Here is a 25,218-nt window from a genome sequence, read left to right as displayed (position 1 = left end):
TTTGTAACCTGCATACGTCAACCTAAATAAATAATGTGTGTCATTCCTTGTCAGTATATCGGTTTACAGCAGCACTTTCCCTGGATGCCTAAGTATTTTGTCACGCCTTCCATCATTTAAATAGTTGCCTATTGTTGGTTGATTTCCCCGAATTTTTGCTATTGTAATAACTTCTACAGTAAAAAGCTTGGCACATGTGTCTCTATAATTGTCCAATTACATTCTTAGGCAAAATGCCTAGAAATGAGATTACAGAATTAAAGCATAGTCACTTTTAAGGGCTTTTGTGTTGAATTGTACTCCAGAAAATGTGTATCTCCCAAGAGGTATCTTAGTAGCTATTTCCCCAAACTCTCCCCCACAGTTAAAATTGTTATTATTTTTCATTATCACCAATTTGATAAGTGCATTTATTGTATTTACCAATAAGGACAATAAACCACTATCCTCACTTCAAATAAGCCCTTATCCTTTACCACCTCAGCATTTAATGTGAAAGGCTAAAAACTGGGGGTCTGCAGTTAGACCATGTTTATAGGATCCTGGGCAAATCACTTAATCCCTCTAAGACTCAGTTTCCTCAACTTGAAAATGGGCGCAATAAAGAAACTTGATATCACTGGGGTGATAAGCGTTCAGAATGAAGTAATGTAGGGGAAATGATGGGCATGGTGCTTGGCATACCAGGCACTATCAAGACATATTTTTAGAGAGTCCTCACCTGGTCTGTTTTCTATCACCTGGTCTGTCTATCACCTGGTCTGTTTTCTACTTTAAGCACAAACCCCTACTCAAGCCACAGAGACCTGTCTTTAAAGAGAAGCTGTATGCAAAAACTAAGTTCTGCTTGTAATAATGTAGGAGCAGTTATATACACCCCACACATGGGTTCTCTCTCTCTTTTATCACACACACACAGACACACACACACAATCAGTAAGATTTCAGTTCGATCCATAACTAATGAGGACCTATAGCATGTAAAGTTTGGCTTTTGGGGAAATTTGGGTAAATCACTCTTTGTGTCTATGTTTCTGCATCTGTGAATAGGAATAATAATAGTACTACCTCAGTGACTTATTACAAAGGTGAAATGAGTTAGTATTTGTGAAGGACTAAGGCCAGGGCCTGGCACATGGTAAGTGCAGTATGTTTCCTAATTCAGTAGATGAAATGCTGGCCGAGGAGGCTCCTGTGCCAGCTGTGTTCTCCCTGAAGGGGTGGCTCCTACTCCTGAGCAGGGAACAGCCATGCAATGACCATATGGGAAGTGAGACTAGGGGACAGGGCCTACAGCGTGGGGTGTCTGTGTAGTGCAGGTGCAGGGTGCTGGAGAGGGCACTCCGGTTGGCCCAGCTGTGCGAACAAAGCAGTGAATCAAGGCTGCTGTCTCTGTGCTGCTTTTCCAAGGAGCAAAGGGGCCGGAAAGAGGGTGATTTAATACGGTTTCTTTGAAGAGAATTCTGCCAGTCTGATGAGGGTCAGAGACTTGATCAAATGTCTGTCTCACCTTATCTCTCTCCTTGTCACTTCAAATTCAATGTCACCTCAGGAAGATGGTTCTTCCAAAGAAACCCAAAACGTCCTGGTGAGATCCCATTCACAGGTTGGCCTCCTGAGTCACCAGGTGAGACTGATCAAAAAAGCCTTGGGGCTTGCTGCTGTCAACACCCTCATCATTCAGGGGACAGATGCAGCGTCCTTAGCCCAGGTCCGTCATCCAGCAAGGGAGAGAGGTTGGGTCCCTGGAGAACTTTAACCCTTGTCACTGAGGTCAGCCTTGGGATGGGCATTTGGCCTGGAGCTGAGGCCACAAAAGTGATCAAAGGAAGGCCTGAGGCAGGGCTTTGGGGGTCTCCCGTGCAGCTGAGGCCTTGTCAGAGGTCTCGTAACTTCAACCTGTCTTGGGTGCTCACTGGAGGCCTCTCCTATCTGAAATCTGTCTCCCTGGTGGTGCTGACCCTGAGAGGGGCTGTGGTTGTCTAGCAGAGTAGGTTTCAAAACTTCAAATTGGGGGAAGGAATTGCCCTCTCTGTCAGCTATCCCTTGTCAACGGGTCCATGGCCTGGTTCTGAAGGAACTTGCCTTGTTCTGGGGTCCTTTGGGATCACCACTTTCCTGTGCAGGAGACCCTGAATCTTGAGTGATTCTCACGGAGGGGCAGTAGAGCTGGCCCAAACCACAAAATGCGGCCTCTGTCTTTCCTGTTCAGTCTCTGCGCACCCTGCATGGTCCAGGTCTCTGTTCCTGCCACCAGTGTGGGGCAGGAGCATCCCTCACCTCAGTCTCCAACTGTAGGTGGACTCTGAGTTCTTGCTCACTGGGAAGCTGCTGTACTCACAAACAGACCTCTGGGAATTCTCTACTGTTTGGATTGTCTTCCTGCTGAGCCCCACTTCCCCGGGGAGGCTGAGCCCCACTGCCCAGGGAAGGAACGTCTCCTAGAGGAGCTGCCTGAACTAAGACCAACATCAGAACACCCCTTTGGGTGACTGCTAATGGGCACCCCCCTCAGGGTCCAGCCTGTAAACAAGGTGGGCTCTCCTGGCCCCTGCTCCATAATCCCATCCTCTCCCTACCCAGTGACCACACTGTGAAGCCTGAGCAAGTCCAGAACCCTCTTCATAACCTCAGACCTTTATTCAGAACTGTTTGATTCACAGTTTACACTCCATTCTAGCATATTTGGTTACCTGACTCAGTCTGCAGCAGATGAAAAACAACGCGTTGTAAAGTAGGGCAAAAGGTATCCGGGAGAAAAGAGGATAGTTGACAAGGTGGCAGGAGTCAAAACCACTGAAAAAATGTTGGTTGAGTCATAAGCTGTGTGGACACTGCTGAGCAGCTGCCTGGAGCCCCATGGATGGGCTGTTGGCACGCGTCTGTCCGTCAGTGAAGGCTGAGAGGTCTGTTCTAGAGGAGCATCTGCTGGGGGTGGTTCTTGCTATTGAGGTAGGTGTATGCCAGACTAAGCAGGGAGCTTAGACTTTCACCCCATGTCTGGCACTGATAGATCATATAAAACTCTAAATTCCTTATGGTGCTATGAGATCAGTTCCTCTGATCTATCAGTTGCTCATTTATGGTAGAAGTTACTTTGAAAACTAAGCTCCATGCCGGGCACATCGTAGGCCTTTGAGTTGCCATTGAGCTTGTTGAGGATGGACTTGGACTTGGGGCATGAGAAGCTGTACATGAAAAATGTTTAGTTTTGTAGCCATTCAACCCAATTTCATAAGATCCATGAAAGATGCATCAGATTTCAGAGATGTTAAAATGAGGGGGAAATGTGTATCTTAGAATTCAGGGTGTACATTATTGGTTTGGGAAATTCTTGCCTTTGGGAGATACATACTGCCCAGCAGCACATTAACAGTTCTGGGAAGGCCTGTAGTAAAGGCACCTACTTAACTTGCAGTGGGTTCTGTTCTCCCAGACTTTGTCGGTCAGAGAACCCTGTTTGCATGTCTCCTACAGCATTATTTGGAACTTGTATTCTATGGGACATATTTTAGGTCACCTTAAATCATTTAGAAAAGTACAAATAATATTTGGTCTACTTTCTTCATTGACCTCAGTTCTGGGAAGTGATACATTTTAGAAAGATAACTGTTAACAATGCTTCAGGACATGTCACTTTTAGCTCCAGATTTGCATAAGTGCCTCAGGGAGGTTGAGGACACTCCTGGCTTGCCCCAGGGACTTATTTGCATAAAGGGCCCTAGGCTTTGGTGAAATTGCTGTCAGTCCTTTCCACACTTAAGACTGTGCCTTTCAGAAGGGATGATGTAGACCATGTCACCATCCCAGACTGACCAAAAGCCAGAACAGCCTTTTATCCCGTTCTTCTCTCACACCAGTGACTGGCACCTGGCCCTGAACACCAGCTCCCTCACTTCATGGTGGGACAAACCCTGTAGTGTGATTTCCCCTCCAGAACTCCCTACAGGGTCAGGCTGAGGTTGGGACTTTGCCTCAAATTGTATCCTTGCCTGATTTCTTCTTTTTCCCTCTTTTCCTTCCCCCACTCCCTTACCAATTTTTCCTGGGAGAAAAATGTTTTAATGAAGCACTGGGATGTGGATTCTTGGCTCCTGTCTGCAGGGACCCTAACCCCAGCAGGGGTTTTGGGTGCCAAAAACATTAATAGCACTTCTTAAGTATTTTAAACATTTAGTTTGTGTTAAAATGTCTCTAGCATTCACTATTTCTTTTAACAACTTGCTTCTTTAGTCAGGATCCAGATGTGGCTCACACATACCATTGGGTAACTTTTTAAAATTCCTTTTAATTTTTAGGTTTCCATGCTTTTTGTTCTTATTACAGATTTTTGTTTTGTTTTTGAGAAACTGGGCTTTGTCTTCAGAGTTTTCCGCAGTTTGGATTTGAATGCTGGCATTTCCTTGGTGCTATTTAACATATTCCTTTGTCTCAATTTTTCCTGTAGGTTGGTTGTTGCTCTGGAGGTGGGATCAGATTCAGACTTGATTTTTTTTTTTTTTTTTTTTGCAGGACTCCTTCATAGGAGATGTTGTACTCTTCTGTAAGCAGGTACCTAATTTCTTGTTTTTGTTTTTATGATGCTGACATCCACTGATGCTTAGTAGTCAGACACATTAATTCACTGGGGGTTGCCAAATGATGCTATCTAAATTCTGCTATTTCTTTTTTATTAGCTGGAATATTCTGGGAAACTTCCCCTTATCAACTATTTGATTAGCCTGAAGTGCAGTTTGTATAGGGAATTTAAAAAGAAATGTTCGATTTAATCCTTTATTTGCTTAGTTTCAAAATAATGAATTGGTTCCCTAGTATCCTTGAAGATTTCTTCTCTTACTAGGTTTCTTTTTCTATAATGATGAGCTCAGAGATTTACCTATATATCATGTTCTTCAATCCACTGCAGTTACTTGGACTTTTAAATGTAAATGTTATCCTACTATGTATTTTACTTCGTAATTTCCTGTTCTAAAAACTCAGAAGTATGGGGGCACCTGGGTGGCTCAGCTGATTGAGTGTCTGACTTTGGCTCAGGTCATGATCTCACGGTTCATAGGTTTGAGGCCTGTGTCAGGCTTTGCATTGATAGCACGGAGCCTGCTTAGGATTCTCTGTGCCCACCCCCCCCCCCCGCCCCTTTCCTGCTTGTGCTCTCTCTCTCTTTCAGAAATATAAATGACCCTCAGAAGTATGTCTTGCAGATCTTGTCATACTTGTGTGTAAATATCTGCCTTATTCTTTTTTGTTGCTACTATGTCTTAGAGTTCACATTAGACCCTTTCCTAGTAGGCCAGCCTTTTGGGTACATTACTTTATATAGTCTTTAAGGTAACTATATGATAGAAGTATAAAATTCTTATTTTTTTAGATGAGTAAGTGGAGCCCAAGTTTACCCAGCTTTAGAAGTGGGGACCTGGGATGTGAGCCTAGTTCTGCTTGACTTTGGAATTTCTGCTCTTGACCATGGAGTCTCCGGCCAGGCCAGCTGGAGCTGCTTTCCTGTTCCAAGAGAGCTACTCACACTTCTCCTCCTCAGCCTGAAGCCAAGCCTCCTCTGTCTCTGAGAGCCCTCCTGCCTCCTCAGGAATCCTGCTCTAAAAATTTTCCCTCTTGGGTGTGCAAGTCTGCCTCTCAAACAGAATCTTTTCCTCAGCAGGGAAACACACTCAGGTGTCCTCTATCCTAAGAAAACAAAGCGCCCTCCCTTGATCCTGCGTGCCCTGTAAGTAAGGCCCACCTCTCTCCTGCAGCTGCTGCTTGATCACATTAGGTGAGAGTGGGCTGGCCTGTGGACCAGCTCTGTGTGTGCTCCTGGGATCTCTAGGACTCTATACCTGCTCAGAGGCACCATCTCAGCCCACCCACTGAACTCAGCTCTGTCTCTGCAGAGTCCTCGTGGATCACCTCTGCTTGCCCTTCTTGGGTCAGTCCTGAGGAATAGGTAAATTTTGGAAAGGGGGCGCCTGGGTGGCTCAGTTAAGCGTTGGCTTTGGCTCACGATCTCATAGTTTGCAAGCTCGAGCCCCATGTTGGGCTCTGTGCCGACAGCTCAGAGCCTGGAGCCTACTTCAGATTCTGTGTCTCCCTCTCTCTCTGTCCCTCCCTCTCTCTAGCTCTCAAAAATATATAAAACATTAATTTTTTTTTTTATTTTGGGAAGTCAAACATGGCCTTTGTACTGCTGGTTTGGAGATGTTGGGAACGTAGAAGCAGCAAGAGAAAAGTCCTGATTTGTAAGAAGGCTATTCTTTTCATAACAAGGATGTATCTCTTTTGACATCCTAAATTCTCATTCTTTCCTTGTGGATTCTTCTTTGGAATGTTCAGCATTCATTAATATTTCTTTTTCTGCACAACTAGTATCAGTTCTCTGCATGTTCTGCTTTGCATTATTAGCTATGCTTGAATGAAGATATTTGTAAAATCCATTAGGACTGGCATGTTTTCTAGTATTCGATTTGCCAATAATTTCTGAGCCCACTAACTATCCTGCACATGGCAGCACTCAGCAGTTGTCAGATGATGGTCTAATTCATTATTCTTACTAGCCTTTGGGAATAATAATAATAAAAAAAATGTAGTAATACACAGCCCAGGTAGCCCACGGTTCAGATTCTACCTTCTGATATAGGACATCAGAGTCTAGTAATATCTCTAGGTGATACCTTAGATGTTCTCCCCCCAAAAGCCCATTCCTTATACCATTACTATCTGAGGTCTCTTTCTTGAAATTGTCTGATTTTTTTTTTTTTAATACAGGAAGGAGCGATATTCCCACCACACCTGAATTGTGGGGTTTTCTGGGACCCAGCCTTTTTAGTATTAAGTAATAGAGCTGAGAAGAGCATCTCAACAGTGATGGCATTGCTTTTTCCTGCCAAGAATTCCTTATACCTTTTGGGAGTATATTTTCCTTGGGAAACCACCTTGTACCCATAACCTGTCCATGTAATTTGGGTAGACCTGATTCTTCTACTTCCTGCATCAGTTCTGGGGGTGGGACATGACCTAAATCAGGCAAATGAAGCTCAACTTTTTTTGTGGCAGTACCAGGAAAGAGACAGGTGTTCCCTGTCTGCTAGATTTGCAGTTTTGAGAATGTAAGACCAGAGCTAGTGGGGTGCAATGAAGAAAGAGACTTTCCAAGAGAGATGCTAACGTAAAGTGCAGCAGAGAAATTGGGACACATCCAGGCCTGATGATGTTTGAGCCCCCGGATCCAGTGTGCCTGAAGCCTGACCACTCCATGGATTGACAGTATGTGAGCTAATTGGTTCCTCATTTTGCTTGAATCAATCTGTGTACCTTTTCTATCACTTTGAACCTAAAGAGCTGTAATTCATACCACATCTCCCTGTTTGAAATTAAATTGTTAGAGGGGTAAAGTCTTTTCAGCCAAGGAGCTCTGTTAACTTTTATTTTGTCCATGAGCCCCCTACTTTCCTCAGTACTTTGACAATGGTCCAGTGTGCAAAGGGAAAGGGAGACAAAGCAATAGATCCATGTTGAATGAGAACCTCCTTCCCAAACCAAGGAAAGCTTTAATGCTGTGTAAATCAGTTAGGAATATGTTTGATCTTAAGTAATAGAAAAATCCAAAAACAGTGCTTAAATCAACACTTGATTTTGTCATGCAAAAAGGAATCTGGAGGTCAGTGTTGTTGGTGCAGATGAGGAGAGTAATAATATCAGGCAAGTTCTCTGCCAACCTTTTGGTCTTTTTCCTTCATACTGTTGCGTCATGGTCATAAGGTAGCTGCTGCCACTGCAGATATCCATATTTAAGGTAGAATAAAGACAGAAGAGGAAAGTGTGGTACCACCTTCATTTCTCTCCTTTTTTTCGTAAGTGGAAGTTCCTGAATATCCTTGCAGATTTCTGTTCATGTCTTATTGGCCAGAACTCAGTAATGCAGTCACTTTTACCTTCAAGGAAGTCTAGAGAAACAAATGTCCAATTATGCATATTGATATTCCTACCAATATTTAGGTTCTTTTAATAAGAAAGAGGTCAGGAATAGATCTTAGCTACCCAACAAACATATGCCTGTTCTCCTTCACCTCCCTTGGTATGAGTTCTCTGCAGGAGATCCCTCCGTCTTATTGCAGAAATGTTCTGGGAGGCCTCCTTTGCCAGGTTGTCAGACCTGCCTGAATCCCAGCTAAATGTCATTCTGAGCTCCCTTCATGTTTGGCAAAAGCAGACTCACTTGACAAGATTAAAGGCCAAGTTACAAATACCAGTATTTTAAATTACTCGCCGTGTAAAAAGGGTGTAATAAAAATTACTGTAGATGGTGCCAAAAAATTTAAAGATACAAAGCGCCTCATGCAGTGCCTAGCACATGGTTGGCATCAAATGAATGCTAACTCCCTTCTCTTTCTCTCTTCCTTGTCATTGTCTCCCACCCTCTCTATGTTCCCCTTGTGTTAGTAGAAGAGGTCATTGCTGTGTGCACTGGGCATTTTGGCTCTTTGACTCATGACCCCAAATGCCCAGAGAAGGCTCTCAAAAAACACAACAATGCCCAGGACTCGAGGAAGTCAGAAATGTCACATGTTTTTAGCTTAATTCAATTCACAATTTGCTCAGCCAGAAAACTTGAATCTATAGCAAACCAGGCCCAATTAGTTCTGGTGCTTACCTCATGGATTTGCGTGTTATCCTGTAATAACATAATCGATACTGCCCACTTGGCCTGGCACAGAGGTTCTGGGGAATGCAGGGACACTTGAGAGGTCATCGGGTCTGTAGTGTCACAGAAGGGAATGTACCCTAGTTTTTTACCATAGAATTTGTACTCCCTGGAGGTAGAGCAGAGGGCCGCTACGTGGCCTAGTTTCATGAAATCAAATGAGGCCTCTCCCTCATCATTACTGTTTCGCTTTTGAGAGACCATCTGCTAAAGTAGAAGGAAAACTCCACTATAAGTCAAAATACAGGTTTAAATTTGGGTTCTACCACTGACTGACTATGTAAACCTGGGCAAATTACTTAACTTCTCTAATCCTCTATCCTTCCTTAAAATGGAAGGTTGTTGTGAAAACTAGAGAATTTCCATGAAAGAATGTCACCCGTAGTAGGGCTGCAATCAATGCATGTTTCCTCTGCCCCCATCAGAACACCTACCATGGACCAGGCATTTTCAATATGTCGAGTCATTAGTTCTCACAGTAAAATGATGTTGTGTGGCTAGAGTCCCCAATTAGAGAGGAGAACCCTGAAGCCCCCAAAGACTACATGACCTGCCTCAAATATCACATTGGTTAAGGGTTGGAGCCAAAATCTGTATCCAGGTTTCTTTGATTTCTTTCTAGTTACTGATAGACTGTTTACCAGATAGCCCTTTTGCTATTCCTGCCCTAAAATCTTATTACTCTGTCATGTTTTCATTTTAATAGGATGTCTTGAACTAAATGGAGTTCTTTTAGTTCAAGACTTAAAATTTGTGGGATAATCCTTTAGGTTAATTATTTAGTAATGTAAATCATCTTAAAGTGATTTAAACTTTAAGATTTTTTATATTAAAATTATATACTTTTATATTTTCCCAACCCAGTTTCCATATACTCTGAGCCCACACTGATATTACTGACTTACTATTGACCCTCTAACATTGTTTTGGACCAGTTCCGTCTAATAGAACTTTCTGTGATGCATTTCAGACATCATTAAGGTAGGTAAGGAGATTAATCGATCAACCAAAGTTAATTTGACCATAAGACACTGGCAGTATTGTAAACCTGCTCTGCCCAGAGACGTACCCTGGGGAAGTATATGGGCCTGCACAATTTCCCTTCCCCCTGTGGCCCTGCTGAGAGACTTGCTCCTCCTTCCTCCTGCGTGGCCCTGGCTCACCCTCTCCTTATGAAGTCTCAGCAGAGAATGCAACCACTTTCTCTCCCATCCTCTTGCCTTTAAAATGATACAAAATTGCTTTTGCTTTCTTTATGAGACAAAGAAATAGAAAAAAGTTAAACAAAAGGTGAGCCACTTGATAAATTATGTAATTATAGGAACTCCCTCAATGTCCTTACTACACTGTCCTTACTGTAAGATAAAAGGGTGCCCATCTCAATTCTCCAGCCTCCTCCTCAGGCACATACATTCACAGGCATCTCCTTGGAAGCATCCAACTTGGTTTATATTCTTTTTATTCTCTTCGCCTTACTATTTTCTGGGGACAGATTATCTCCCAGCTTCATGGAGATCAGTGTAGTTGGGTGGGCAAGAGCCCTGGCGTGACACCTGACAGACCTGGGTTGAGTCTTAGCTCTGCCACTCGTATGACTTGGGGTGCCTCATCTCTCTGTCTCAGACTCTCACCCCCACCCCACCACATGTGGATAATAATGGCATCTCCCATGGGGCTGTTATGAAGATCAAATAAGACACATGAGTGCTCAGCATAGTGCCAGGAACATGGTAATCAATTAAGTATTAACTAGCAATAATAACCACCAACCACTATCCAAGTGGGTGTCTCCAATAATGCAAGTGAATGTCTCCAAGTGAATATCTCCAACTTTTCTTTCTTTCTTTCTTTCTTTCTTTCTTTCTTTCTTTCTTTCTTTCTTTCTTTCCTTCCTTCCTTCCTTCCTTCCTTCCTTCCTTCCTTCCTTCCTTCCTTCCTTCCTTCCTTCCTTTCTTTCTTTCTTTCTTTCTTTCTTTCTTTCTTTCTTTCTTTCTTTCTTTCTTTCTTTCTTTCTTTCTTTCTTTCTTTCTTTCTTTCTTTCTAGGGAGCTACAACAAAAAGAGAACCAGCCAACCCAGAGTTCAAAATCAATCACTATTCTGCATCTTTATGACAAGGGGAAAGAATCATATTCAAAAAGATAAACCATTTCATTCATGAAAGAAACACACACCAGTCCAAGATCTAATGATTGAAGGAGAGTTCTGTAAAGAGACTGAGGACATAATATATTGCCACAATGTCATTGGGTATATTATTATTGTTTGTTTGTTTGTTTGTTTTCAGGAAGTCAGCAGACAATGAAGTGAAAGATTTGTCTGGATTTTTTCCTTCACTTTTTCCCTTTGATCTGAGATCAGAGGTTGCTCTTTGTTTTTTTTTGTTTTGTTTTGTTTTGTTTTGTTTTTATTTATTTTATTATTATTATTATTATTTTTAATATATGAAATTTATTGTCAAATTGGTTTCCATACAACACCCAGTGCTCATCCCAAAAGGTGCCCTCCTTAATACCCATCACCCACCCTCTCCTCCCTCCCACCCCCCATCAACCCTCACTTTGTTCTCAGTTTTTAACAGTCTCTTATGCTTTGGCTCTCTCCCATTCTAACCTTTTTTTTTTTTTTTTTCTTTTTTCCTCCCCCTCCCTGATGGGTTCCTGTTAAGTTTCTCAGGATCCACATAAGAGTGAAACCATATGGTATCTGTCTTTCTCTGTATGGCTTATTTCACTTAGCATCACACTCTCCAGTTCCATCCACGTTGCTACAAAAGGCCATATTTCATTTTTTCTCATTGCCACGTAATATTCCATTGTGTATATAAACCACAATTTCTTTATCCATTCATCAGTTGATGGACATTTAGGCTCTTTCCATAATTTGGCTATTGTTGAGAGTGCTGCTATGAACATTGGGGTACAAGTGCCCCTATGCATCAGTACTCCTGTATCCCTTGGATAAATTCCTAGCAGTGCTATTGCTGGGTCATAGGGTAGGTCTATTTTTAATTTTCTGAGGAACCTCCACACTGCTTTCCAGAGTGGCTGCACCAGTTTGCATTCCCACCAACAGTGCAAGGGGTTCCCGTTTCTCCACATCCTCTCCAGCATCTATAGTCTCCTGATTTGTTCATTTTGGCCACTCTGACTGGCGTGAGGTGATACCTGAGTGTGGTTTTGATTTGTATTTCCCTGATAAGGAGCGACGCTGAACATCTTTTCATGTGCTTGTTGGCCATCCGGATGTCTTCTTTAGAGAAGTGTCTATTCATGTTTTCTGCCCATTTCTTCACTGGGTTATTTGTTTTTCGGGTGTGGAGTTTGGTGAGCTCTTTATAGATTTTGGATACTAGCCCTTTGTCTGATATGTCATTTGCAAATATCTTTTCCCATTCCGTTGGTTGTCTTTTAGTTTTGTGGGTTGTTTCCTTTGCTGTGCAGAAGCTTTTTATCTTCATAAGGTCCCAGTAATTCACTTTTGCTTTTAATTCCCTTGCCTTTGGGGATGTGTCGAGTAAGAGATTGCTACAGCTGAGGTCAGAGAGGTCTTTTCCTGCTTTCTCCTCTAGGGTTTTGATGGTTTCCTGTCTCACATTCAGGTCCTTTATCCTTTTGAGTTTGTTTTTGTGAATGGTGTAAGAAAGTGGTCTAGTTTCATCCTTCTGCATGTTGCCGTCCAGTTCTCCCAGCACCATTTGTTAAAGAGACTGTCTTTTTTCCATTGGATGTTCTTTCCTGCTTTGTCAAAGATGAGTTGGCCATACGTTTGTGGGTCTAGTTCTGGGGTTTCTATTCTATTCCATTGGTCTATGTGTCTGTTTTTGTGCCAATACCATACTGTCTTGATGATGACAGCTTTGTAGTAGAGGCTAAAGTCTGGGATTGTGATGCCTCCTGCTTTGGTCTTCTTCTTCAAAATTCCTTTGGCTATTCGGGGCCTTTTGTGGTTCCATATGAATTTTAGGATTGCTTGTTCTAGTTTCGAGAAGAATGCTGGTGCAATTTTGATTGGGATTGCATTGAATGTGTAGATAGCTTTGGGTAGTATTGACATTTTGACAATATTTATTCTTCTGATCCACGAGCAGGGAATGTCTTTCCATTTCTTTAAATCTTCTTCAATTACCTTCATAAGCTTTCTATAGTTTTCAGCATACAGATCCTTTACATCTTTGGTTAGATTTATTCCTAGGTATTTTATGCTTCTTGGTGCAATTGTGAATGGGGATCAGTTTCTTTATTTGTCTTTCTGTTGCTTCATTGTTAGTGTATAAGAATGCAACTGATTTCTGTACATTGATTTTGTATCCTGCAACTTTGCTGAATTCATGTATCAATTCTAGCAGACTTTTGGTGGAGTCTATCGGATTTTCCATGTATAATATCATGTCATCTGCAAAAAGCGAAAGCTTGACTTCATCTTTGCCAATTTTGATGCCTTTGATTTCCTTTTGTTGTCTGATTGCTGATGCTAGAGCTTCCAGCACTATGTTAAACAGCAGCGGTGAGAGTGGGCATCCCTGTCGTGTTCCTGATCTCAGGGAAAAAGCTCTCAGTTTTTCCCCGTTGAGGATGATGTTAGCTGTGGGCTTTTCATAAATGGCTTTTATGATCTTTAAGTATGTTCCTTCTATCCCGACTTTCTCAAGGGTTTTTATTAAGAAAGGGTGCTGGATTTTGTCAAAGGCCTTTTCTGCATCGATTGACAGGATCATATGGTTCTCTTTTTTTTTGTTAATGTGATGTATCACGTTGATTGATTTGCGAATGTTGAACCAGCCCTGCATCCCAGGAATGAATCCCACTTGATCATGGTGAATAATTCTTTTTATATGCCATTGAATTCGATTTGCTAGTATCTTATTGAGAATTTTTGCATCCATATTCATCAGGGATATTGGCCTGTAGTTCTCTTTTTTTACTGGGTCTCTGTCTGGTTTAGGAATCAAAGTAATACTGGCTTCATAGAATGAGTCTGGAAGTTTTCCTTCCCTTTCTATTTCTTGGAATAGCTTGAGAAGGATAGGTATTATCTCTGCTTTAAACGTCTGGTAGAACTCCCCTGGGAAGCCATCTGGTCCTGGACTCTTATTTGTTGGGAGATTTTTGATAACCGATTCAATTTCTTTGCTGGTTATGGGTCTGTTCAAGCTTTCTATTTCCTGCCTGATTGAGTTTAGGAAGAGTGTGGGTGTTCAGGAATTTGTCCATTTCTTCCAGGTTGTCCAATTTGTTGGCATATAATTTTTCATAGTATTCCCTGATAATTGTTTGTATCTCTGAGGGATTGGTTGTAATAATTCCATTTTCATTCATGATTTTATCTATTTGGGTCATCTCCCTTTTCTTTTTGAGAAGCCTGGCTAGAGGTTTGTCAATTTTGTTTATTTTTTCAAAAAACCAACTCTTGGTTTCGTTGATCTGCTCTACAGTTTTTTTAGATTCTATATTGTTTATTTCTGCTCTGATCTTTATTATTTCTCTTCTTCTGCTGGTTTTAGGCTGCCTTTGCTGTTCTGCTTCTATTTCCTTTAGGTGTGCTGTTAGATTTTGTATTTGGGATTTTTCTTGTTTCTTGAGATAGGCCTGGATTGCAATGTATTTTCCTCTCAGGACTGCCTTCGCTGCATCCCCAAGCATTTGGATTGTTGTATTTTCATTTTCATTTGTTTCCATATATTTTTTAATTTCTTCTCTAATTGCCCAGTTGACCCATTCATTCTTTAGTAGGGTGTTCTTTAACCTCCATGCTTTTGGAGGTTTTCCAGACTTTTTTCTGTGGTTGATTTCAAGCTTCATAGCATCGTGGTCTGAAAGTATGCATGGTATAATTTCAATTCTGGTAAACTTATGAAGGGCTGTTTTGTGACCCAGTATATGATCTATCTTGGAGAATGTTCCATGTGCACTCAAGAAGAAAGTATATTCTGTTGCTTTGGGATGCAGAGTTCTAAATATATCTGTCAAGTCCATCTGATCCAATGTCTCATTCAGGGCCCTTGTTTCTTTATTGACCGTGTGTCTAGATGATCTATCCATTTCTGTAAGTGGGGTGTTAAAGTCCCCTGCAATTACCACATTCTTCTCAATAAGGTTGCTTATGTTTATGAGTAATTGTTTTATATATTTGGGGGCTCCGGTATTCGGTGCATAGACATTGATAATTGTTAGCTCTTCCTGATGGATAGACCCTGTAACTATTATATAATGTCCTTCTTCATCTCTTGTTACAGCCTTTAATTTAAAGTCTAGTTTGTCTGATATAAGTATGGCTACTCCAGCTTTCTTTTGGCTTCCAGTCGCATGATAAATAGTTCTCCATCCCCTCACTCTCAATCTAAAGGTGTCCTCAGGTCTAAAATGAGTCTCTTGTAGACAGCAAATAGATGGGTCTTGTTTTTTTATCCATTCTGATACCCTATGTCTTTTGGTTGGCGCATTTAATCCATTTACATTCAGTGTTATTATAGAAAGATACGGGTTTAGAGTCATTGTGATGTCTGTATGTTTTATGCTTGTAGTGATGTCTCTGGGACTTTGTCTCACAGGGTCCCCCTTAGTATCTCTTATAGGGCTGGTTTAGTGGTGACAAATTCCTTCAGTTTTTGTTTGTTTGGGAAGACCTTTATCTCTCCTTCTATTCTAAATGACAGACTTGCTGGATAAAGGATTCTCGGCTGCATATTTTTTCTGTCTAGCACCCTGAAAATCTCGTGCCAATTCTTTCTGGCCTGCCAAGTTTCAAAAGAGAGATCAGTCACGAGTCTTATAGGTCTCCCTTTATATGTGAGGGCACGTTTACCCCTTGCTGCTTTCAGAATTTTCTCTTTATCCTTGTATTTTGCCAGTTTCACTATGATACGTCGTGCAGAAGATCGATTCAAGTTACGTCTGAAGGGAGTTCTCTGTGCCTCTTGGATTTCAATGCCTTTTTCCTTCCCCAGTTCAGGGAAGTTCTCAGCTATGATTTCTTCAAGTACCCCTTCAGCACCTTTCCCTCTCTCTTCCTCCTCTGGGATACCAATTATGCGTATATTATTTCTTTTTAGTGTATCACTTAGTTCTCTAATTTCCCCCTCATACTCCTGGATTTTTTTATCTCTCTTTTTCTCAGCTTCCTTTTTTTCCATAACTTTATCTTCTAGTTCACCTATTCTCTCCTCTGCCTCTTCAAGCTGAGCCATGGTGGTTTCCATTTTGTTTTGCATTTCATTTAAAGCGTTTTTCAGCTCCTCATGACTGTTCCTTAGGCCCTTGATCTCTGTAGCAAGAGATTCTCTGCTGTCCTGTATACTGTTTTCAAGCCCAGCGATTAATTTTATGACTATTATTCTAAATTCACTTTCTGTTATATTATATAAATCCTTTTTGACCAGCTCATTAGCTGTTGTTATTTCCTGGAGATTCTTCTGAGGGGAATTCTTCCGCTTGGTCATTTTGGATAGTCCCTGGTGTGGTGAGGACCTGCAGGGCACTTCCCCTGTGCTGTGGTGTATAACTGGAGTTGGTGGGCGGGGCCGCAGTCAGACCTGATGTCTGCCCCCAGCCCACCGCCTGGGCCACAGTCAGACTGGTGTGTGCCTTCTCTTCCCCTCTCCTAGGGGCGGGATTCACTGTGGGGTGGTGTGGCCTGTCTGGGCTGCTTGCACACTGCCAGGCTTGTGATGCTGGGGATCTGGCGTATTAGCCAGGGTGGGTAGGCAATGTGCATGGGGGCAGGAGGGGCAGGCTTAGATCGCTTCTCCTTAGGTGATCCACTTCAGGAGGGGCCCTGTCGCAGCGGGATGGAGTCAGATCCGCTGCGGGAGGTTTGGCTCCGCAGAAGCGCAGAGTTGGGTGTTTGCGCGGAGCGAGCAAGTTCCCTGGCAGGAACTGGTTCTCTTTGGGATTTTGGCTGGGGGATGGGCGGGGGAGATGGCGCTGGCGAGCACCTTTGTTCCCCACCAAACTGAGCTCTGTCATCCGGGGGCTCAGCAGCTCTCCCTTCCTTTGTCCTCCAGCCTTCCCGCTTTCTGAGCAGAGCTGTTAACTTATGACCTCCCAGATGCTAAGTCACGCTTGCTGTCAGAACACAGTCCGTCAGGCCCCTCCGCTTTTGCAAGCCAGACTCGGGGGCTCTGCTTGGCCGGCAAGCCGCCCCTCCGCCAGGGGTTGCTCTTTGAAGAGCTGGTTTCTAATTCTGCTGATGAGCCGCAGGTGGCTTTCTGAACAGTTATGTGATTATTTATCATTCTCCATTACATATTTTGCCAACTCCAAGGTGGAAGTTTTGAAACTTTTTGGCTGGATTGTGAATGCGAAATGTGACAGGTACATTGTAGGTCTTCATTTGGGGTCATGGAATGGCCTTGCCTGCTTTAAGCATGAGCCTACTCAGATATCTTTCAAAACATTTAGGATTGCTAATGGGCACAATGTCTGCAGAGCACCCCAAAATTTGCCCAAACACCACGAAACATTTACAAATGAACAGCGTGTTCTTTACATGAAGTGACTGTGTGGATGAAGAAAAAATAAATAAAAACATAAATAACCATACATTTTCAAAATTTCCCTGGTCAGTGGGATGCAATTTTTGTTATTCCTGTTAACCAGTCAGGCTGCTGTCCCCCTAAGGTCTGAGCCAGAACCAGATCCTGCAAGGTGCCTGGGCTCTGGGATTGTCTGCCTCCTCCATTAGGTATAGGGGTCCATAAATACTTATTGATTGCTTAATATTTACAAAAAACCTATTTAAAAAAGACATTTCTGTTTTGTTTTGTTTTGAATTGTTTCTCAACTGTAAAACACACACTGCTACTTTTTGAAAAAGCAAAGCAAAAACAAGTAACCTGGGGATCTCACCTGTCCATTCAATATGTTTTCCCCTTTCTGTTATTTTTGACCTGTAGTGAGGATCGTGAGCCATCACATCTCTGTATCCTGCAGTAGTAGCATTTTGTGGGAGAGGTAAACCGTAAGATAAATGATCCCACTCATCAGTCTTCAGTGGATAGACACTGTGGTCCCCAGGAAGTGAGATTTTCCACTGTGAAGGGGCAGGAAGATGGATCCTGGAAATAAGAAATGCAGCCAGCTTTGCTGGAATGGAAGGGTAAGTGGATTGGAAGGGTCGTACTGTATCAGGACATGTGACCTTTGGCCATAGACGGAAAGTGCTATCAGAGGCTTCTCGGGTGGGTGCTAAATCAGGGAGAAATTTTTTCTAAAATTTAGGCTGCATTCAATCCTTCCTTTGAATGTAGTGCTCTGTTGTAACACACTTGATGGTCTTTTACAAAATATATGTATGTACACATACATATAGATGTATATACTCATAAAAATATCTACGGACTAATAGATTACTCTTAACCACAAGTAGATGTGCAGAAAAATGTATTTTCCTTATCTTGCCTATTACTAATATGATTTCCCTTATGAGGTCCCTTCCTGTGAAAGAGGTAAGAAGTCCCAGAAGAGACTTAGTTTAGTCCAATCTGGTAATCTGAGTCTGAATCAATAGTTTGAACAGTCTCTCCAGGTAATTTTCCTTCTGGGATAAATGCTGCCTTTCCTATTTTTGTACCCTCCTCCATCCCCCATCTTCTCTTGGACAGCTAGGTCCTTTGGTGAATGGAGGGAGGGGTCCAGCATAGGTGACCAAGGGCAGTGGAGGGAAGACCATCCACAGGATATGCTCTGGTTGCTCCCTGGCCTCAGGCAAGATGGGGATGTGCAGGACTGGTGCCCCTGACTAGGAACCATGACATTGTCCAGATGACTTGATGTGTTGGTGTTCACGCAGCAGATACTCCCCCTACCTTTTGTATCCGGTTTCAACGTTCCCACCCATCTTTAGCAACCCCAGGCTTCTTCTGGGCCACCTGGGCTTGCAGCACCTCCAAGACCCCCACTAGGACCTCTGAGGCCCTACATGGCACACCAGGGGACACACAAAGCCAACTCATGATGATAGTGCTGGGACATCACACTTGACAGTGGCAGAAGAGGTGATTGAGATGTGTCTTAGCTAAGGTTGCCCTAATAAAATTCTACAGACCAGGTGGCTTAAACAACAGAAATTTCTTTCTTTTAAAAAGAATGTCATGCTTGTTTATTTAGAGACAGAAAGAGAAAGAGAGAGAGCTTGAGTGGGGAGGGGAGGAGAGACAGGAAGACAGAATCCCAAGCAGGCTCAACTCCATCAGCACAGAACCATGAGATGACCTGAGCTGAAATCAAGAGCCTGACACTTAACTGACTGAGCCACCCAGGCGCCCCAGGAATTTATTTCTTCATAGTTCTGGAGGCTAGAAATCCAAGATCAAGGTGCTGGTAGGGTTGGTTTCTGCAAAGACCTTTCTTTGGTTTACAGATGGCTGCCTTCCCACTGTGTCCTCATGGGACCTCTTCTCTGTGCATGCACATTCCTGAAGTCTCTTGCTCTTATTTTAAAGACATCAATTTTACTGGATTAGGGTCCCTCCATATAACCTCATTTAACCTTAATCACTCCCTTAAAGACCCTAACTCCAAATACTGTTGCATTAAACATTAGGGCTTCAACATACAAATGTTGCAGGGTACACAGTTCAGTCTGTGACAGGGGACTTCTTTGGGAAGCTTGGGGGTTTCTTGTTCTGCCCCTGTGGGAGCTGCCACTGGCTGCCATGTCTTATTCCCTGCCTCCTCTATACCTGTCTGGATGTTTCCCATCTGCCTGCACCTTCCAAATAAATGCAAAAAAGGAAGTCCTCTCCGTTCTCATCTCTTTCCTCCTCCTTCCCACAACCACCAAAGAAATGCCATCATCTGGTTCTTTAGGCTTCACTCCTGATGGACTAAAAAAATCTAGATGTTCCTTTCTTTTTGAAGAGTGCTTGAATTTCAAGCTTCTTTTAATTTTTTTATTTTATTTGAGAGAGAGAAAGAGAGAGCAAGTATGAAAGGGCCAGAGTGTGTAAGGGGGAAAAGAGAGGGGGGTGGATCTTAAGCAGGCTCCAAGCTTAGCATGGAGCCCAATGTAGGGCTCAATCCCAAAACCCTGAGATCATCACCTGAGCCAAAATCAAGAGTCAGGCATTCAACTGACTGAGCCACCCAGGTACCCCTCAAGCTTTTTTTTTTTAAACCAAAATCTTTTGTGACTGTTTGCTGTGGGGAGCTGACTCCCCCTTAAAGCACCAAGACCATGACCTGGAAGCCCTAAGGGCAAGGAGTCACAGGGTGAGCATATATATTTGAAATTATCTGAAAAGATCTTTACATAACCCCGCTGTATTTCTGCACAAACACACAATACTTTCAGTGCTATCTCTTTTGCTTCCCTCACATTCAATGGAATCACTTATGTGAATGTTAACATTTGGTCAGCATATGTAAATAATCAGTTATATTTTAAGAATTATAAGAATGTCACTTTCTGTCACTGAACTATTCCAAATCTTGAATACCATGAGCATCCTAAAGAAGTTTGTTAAGTTTGCTTCTGGGCCTTCACCTTTCTTCAGGTACCTCCAGGGAACGGGTGTCATGTGCCAGAGCAGGAACCTAGCTTCTGTGCTCTTACAGACTCCAAGAGAACAGTGTAGCACTGTATTGCCAGGTGAAGGTGCTCCCTCATCTCTAGCCATGCTGTTCTTGACACCCAGGCCCACTGATGCCTCCACCTCCCAATCTGACATTCAAAAAGAAATGCACTTGTGTTTCAAAAGGTAACATGTCCTGGCACAAAAACAGACACATAGACCAATGGAATAGAATAGAAACCCCAGAACTAGACCCACAAACGTATGGCCAACTCATCTTTGACAAAGCAGGAAAGAACATACAATGGAAAAAAGACAGTCTCTTTAACAAATGGTGCTGGGAGAACTGGACGGCAACATGCAGAAGGTTGAAACTAGACCACTTTCTCACACCATTCACAAAAATAAACTCAAAATGGATAAAGGACCTGAATGTGAGACAGGAAACCATCAAAACCTTAGAGGAGAAAGCAGGAAAAGACCTCTCTGACCTCAGCCGTAGCAATCTCTTACTCGACACATCCCCAAAGGCAAGGGAATTAAAAGCAAAAGTGAATTACTGGGACCTTATGAAGATAAAAAGCTTCTGCACAGCAAAAGAAACAACCAACAAAACTAAAAGGCAACCAACGGAATGGGAAAAGATATTTGCAAATGACATATCAGACAAAGGGCTAGTATCCAAAATCTATAAAGAGCTCACCAAACTCCACACCCGAAAAACAAATAACCCAGTGAAGAAATGGGCAGAAAACATGAATAGACACTTCTCTAAAGAAGACATACGGATGGCCAACAAGCACATGAAAAGATGTTCAGCGTCGCTCCTTATCAGGGAAATACAAATCAAAACCACACTCAGATATCACCTCACGCCAGTCAGAGTGGCCAAAATGAACAAATCAGGAGACTATAGATGCTGGAGAGGATGTGGAGAAACGGGAACCCCTTGCACTGTTGGTGGGAATGCAAACTGGTGCAGCCACTCTGGAAAGCAGTGTGGAGGTTCCTCAGAAAATTAAAAATAGACCTACCCTATGATCCAGCAATAGCACTGCTAGGAATTTATCCAAGGGATACAGGAGTACTGATGCATAGGGGCACTTGTACCCCAATGTTCATAGCAGCACTCTCAACAATAGCCAAATTATGGAAAGAGCCTAAATATCCATCAACTGATGAATGGATAAAGAAATTGTGGTTTATATACACAATGGAGTACTACGTGGCAATGAGAAAAAATGAAATATGGCCTTTTGTAGCAACGTGGATGGAACTGGAGAGTGTGAGGCTAAGTGAAATAAGCCATACAGAGAAAGACAGATACCATATGGTTTCACTCTTATGTAGATCCTGAGAAACTTAACAGGAACCCATGGGGGAGGGGAAGGAAAAAAAAAAAAAAAAGAGGTTAGAGTGGGAGACAGCCAAAGCATAAGAGACCGTTAAAAACTGAGAACAAAGTGAGGGTTGATAGGGGGTGGGAGGGAGGAGAGGGTGGGTGATGGGTATTGAGGAGGGCACCTTTTGGGATGAGCACTGGGTGTTGTATGGAAACCAATTTGACAATAAATTTCATATACTAAAAAAAAAACAAAAAAACAAAAAAAACAAAAGGTAACATGTCCACATAGTTCAAAAGGCAAAACAATAAAAGGGTCATTGAAAAGGATTTCTCCCACTCAGCCTCTACCCCCCCTCCCATCTGTCTCATCCTCCTGCACTGCTCCAAATAGATAACCATTCTTTTTATTTTTGAGGGTGTGTATGTAAAGTGTGAAAGGCAAATATGAATATAGACTTTTATCTTTTGTGCTTTATGTAGAAAAGGTAATATATTATAGATATTATAGGTATTATAAGGTATTATATTATAGGTATACTATTCTATTCCTTGCTTTTTTATATTATATTATAAGGTATTATATTATTAGGTATTATATTATATATATGTATATTATATATATTATTATATATATAATATTACAAGGTATTATATTATAGGTATACTATTCTATGTCTTGCTTTTTTCATTACAGTTCTTGGAAATTTTATTAGTACATAGAGAGTCTCACATTTTTTTTTTATTTTTTTTTTCAACGTTTATTTATTTTTGGGACAGAGAGAGACAGAGCATGAATGGGGGAGGGGCAGAGAGAGAGGGAGACACAGAATCGGAAACAGGCTCCAGGCTCTGAGCCAGCAGCCCAGAGCCTGACGCGGGGCTCGAACTCACGGACCGTGAGATCGTGACCTGGCTGAAGTCGGACGCTTAACCGACTGCGCCACCGAGGTGCCCCAAGAGTCTCACATTTTTAATGGCTGTGTAGTATTCCATTCTTTGGCTGTACCATAAACTGTGTAAGTAATCTTCTCTTGAGAAGCATTGGATTATTTCCAATTTTTCTCTCATGTAAACAAAACTACATGTAAATAAACTTATATACATGTCATTTTGTGCCTGTGCACGTGTATCTAGAAGATGAATTCCAAGAAGTAGGTTTGATGCATTGTAAGTGAAAGCCAGTCTTCTGGTGGTTTTACTAGCTATAGCCAAGTTGCCCTCCCTACAGTTTGTACCAGTGGCCCTCCCACCAGCAGCCTCTGAGATGCAGACTTGATCCAGTCATTCATTTCTTAAATAACTTTGATTGTGGTCTTTAGTGTGACAAGCATGGAGCTGAACCTGATGGAAGCCTTACCCACCCCCCACCCCCAGCCTCCTCTTGCCCAGTGGCACTGGATTCAGAAACAACCATTTTTGGTCTTATGGATGAAATGCCCCCATGAGAGTGGCATGCAGAGTCTTCAAAAGGCATGCTGGTGAGAATCACCTGAATTGAAGGGATCTCTTCCACACCTCCTTCTGCTGAGCCCTTGTAGCTGCTGCTTGTCTGTTTATTTGCCCCCAGTGGCTTTTGACCCTGAACCCATCCATTCTGCTCTTGGTCTCCTGGTAAACATTCCAGGTGTGCTCCCGCACCAGTGCTCAGCCATGATTTCCACTTCTTAGGGAGGGACACAGTCAACTTTTAAGTCTGGACACCTCAGGCAGGTGGGAATTGAGGAAACAGAGTATGAGCCGCACAAGACAGTGTAAGTTTCCTGGCTGCCTGGGTCCTGGGAGTTGCCTCGTGCCTACCTGGGCTTGCCGTCCAAACTTTTGCTTGAGCTCTAGAGTAGGTGTCCTGAACTCAACTGCGTACAGGGCCATCCAGATAAGGTACATGAAACCCTCAGCTGGGGGTGTCTGGGGAGGTGCACAGAATGTTGTAGCAAATTGCCCCCATGCAGGTGTCCTGAGCCTAGGAATTCAGAACATTTGATATCTTCAAGAAAAGCTAGAGACCTAGATTTTTGTGTTAAATCCAACCATAGTAAAATGTTGGCAACTTATTCATGTGAAAATGACACCAGCACCTGTGATAATAGCTTTGGGAACTCCAACTGGTATATCCAAGAGTTCGGTTTGATCTGTGGGCCACCAGTTTGCATCTCCACCCTGCTGTCCCCAAGGCACTGCTTGTTGGTATTAGCTTATAGCAGCTCTTCTCGGACAATTTTCTCTTCTATAAGACCTCGACCAATTTCCAAGTCATCAAATTACAAGAAACATTTTGTGACTGCCACACGTCCCAGTGCTCCTAGTCCCCCTACCATGTCTGTGTGCACTGGGGTTTGTATCCTACTCTGAGGGGAGGAAGGATTTCTTGGCTCATTTGCCAAGAAATTCATGAAAATACAAGGCTCGTTTCTCACAGGCAAGATCAACACTGTCTTACATGTGTTTGGCCATCTTTACCGCTTTCAGAGCCTTATTCTCATCTTGAGCCACAGCCCCACCTTGCCTCTTTCTAGAATGGTCCTCCAAGCAAACCTCTGCTTGTTTGTACCTCTCTTAGTTCCTCCCTGAAGCAGTGTCTCCTTTTCTTCTGGGAAGTAGAGCCCAAGAATGGAAAGAATGTATAGATTCTTCAGCCTGTCCAAGCCTCAGTTTCCTCAGCTGTAAAATGGGGTCAGTAACAGTGCCCCCGCGACATCACAGAGCAGTAGTGAGAATCCAATTGCTCTGTGTGAAAATGCTCTGTGACTGCAAGGTGTTGCCAAGTGCATGTCAGGGTTTTTTTTTCTTCCTTGTTTTTATTATTGCATAAGAGCATTGCAGCTATAAAAAAGGAAGCATTTAAAACATAAAACAGGGGTGTTCAATCTCACTATGCTAACCCATGCAGTTATTATTTTCTAGTATTTTGTATTCTCTTCCAGTTTTTACCTGTATAAAAACAATCAGAGGGTGATCCTGAGCTGAATCACTTTCCCTCCAGGCTGCCTCCTGCCCTTCTGTTCTCCAGAACATGGGAGGGGGGCAGAACCACAACCACTCCCCCCCCCCCCCCCGGAGGATGCCTGGTGAATGATTTATCACTGAGTATTTTTTTTAACTTTTTTAAATGTTTATTTATTTCTGAGACAGAGAGAGACAGAGCATGAGCAGGGGAGAGGCAGAGAGAGAGGGGGAGACACAGAATCAGAAGCAGGCTCCGGCCTCTGAGCTGTCAGCACAGAGCCTGACGTGGGGTTTGAACTCACAAGCTGTGAGATCATGACCTGAGCTGAAGTCGGACGCTCAACCGACTGAGCCACCCAGGTGCCCCTCACTGAGTATTTTTAAAGAGGTCAGATATTTTATGCAGCATGAGCAGGCTAATGCAGAGTTCATCTAATACCAAAATGCCTAGAAAGCAAACCCTCAAAACAAAACCCTCAAACCCTCAAAAACAGACTTCTTCACAGTGATGCCTTCTTTTTCAGAAGACTTCATAGTTAAAGGGTTTTCATATGTGGTATGTTATCCTATCCTTTTAACAGTGCTGAGAGGTAGATAGGACAGCAGACATATTCATTGCCATTTTACAGCTGAGAACAGAGAAGCTAAGTGGTTTGTTCAAGGTTACGATTAGTTTGTGCTTAGGCTGGGCTTGGAACTCAGATTTGACAGATGCTTTGCCTGC

The sequence above is a fragment of the Prionailurus bengalensis genome, chromosome C1 (genome assembly GCF_016509475.1).
Source record: "Prionailurus bengalensis isolate Pbe53 chromosome C1, Fcat_Pben_1.1_paternal_pri, whole genome shotgun sequence".
Classification (NCBI taxonomy): domain Eukaryota; kingdom Metazoa; phylum Chordata; class Mammalia; order Carnivora; family Felidae; genus Prionailurus; species Prionailurus bengalensis.
The sequence above is the reverse complement of the archived record's forward strand: the minus strand, read 5'-3'. Positions refer to the sequence as shown.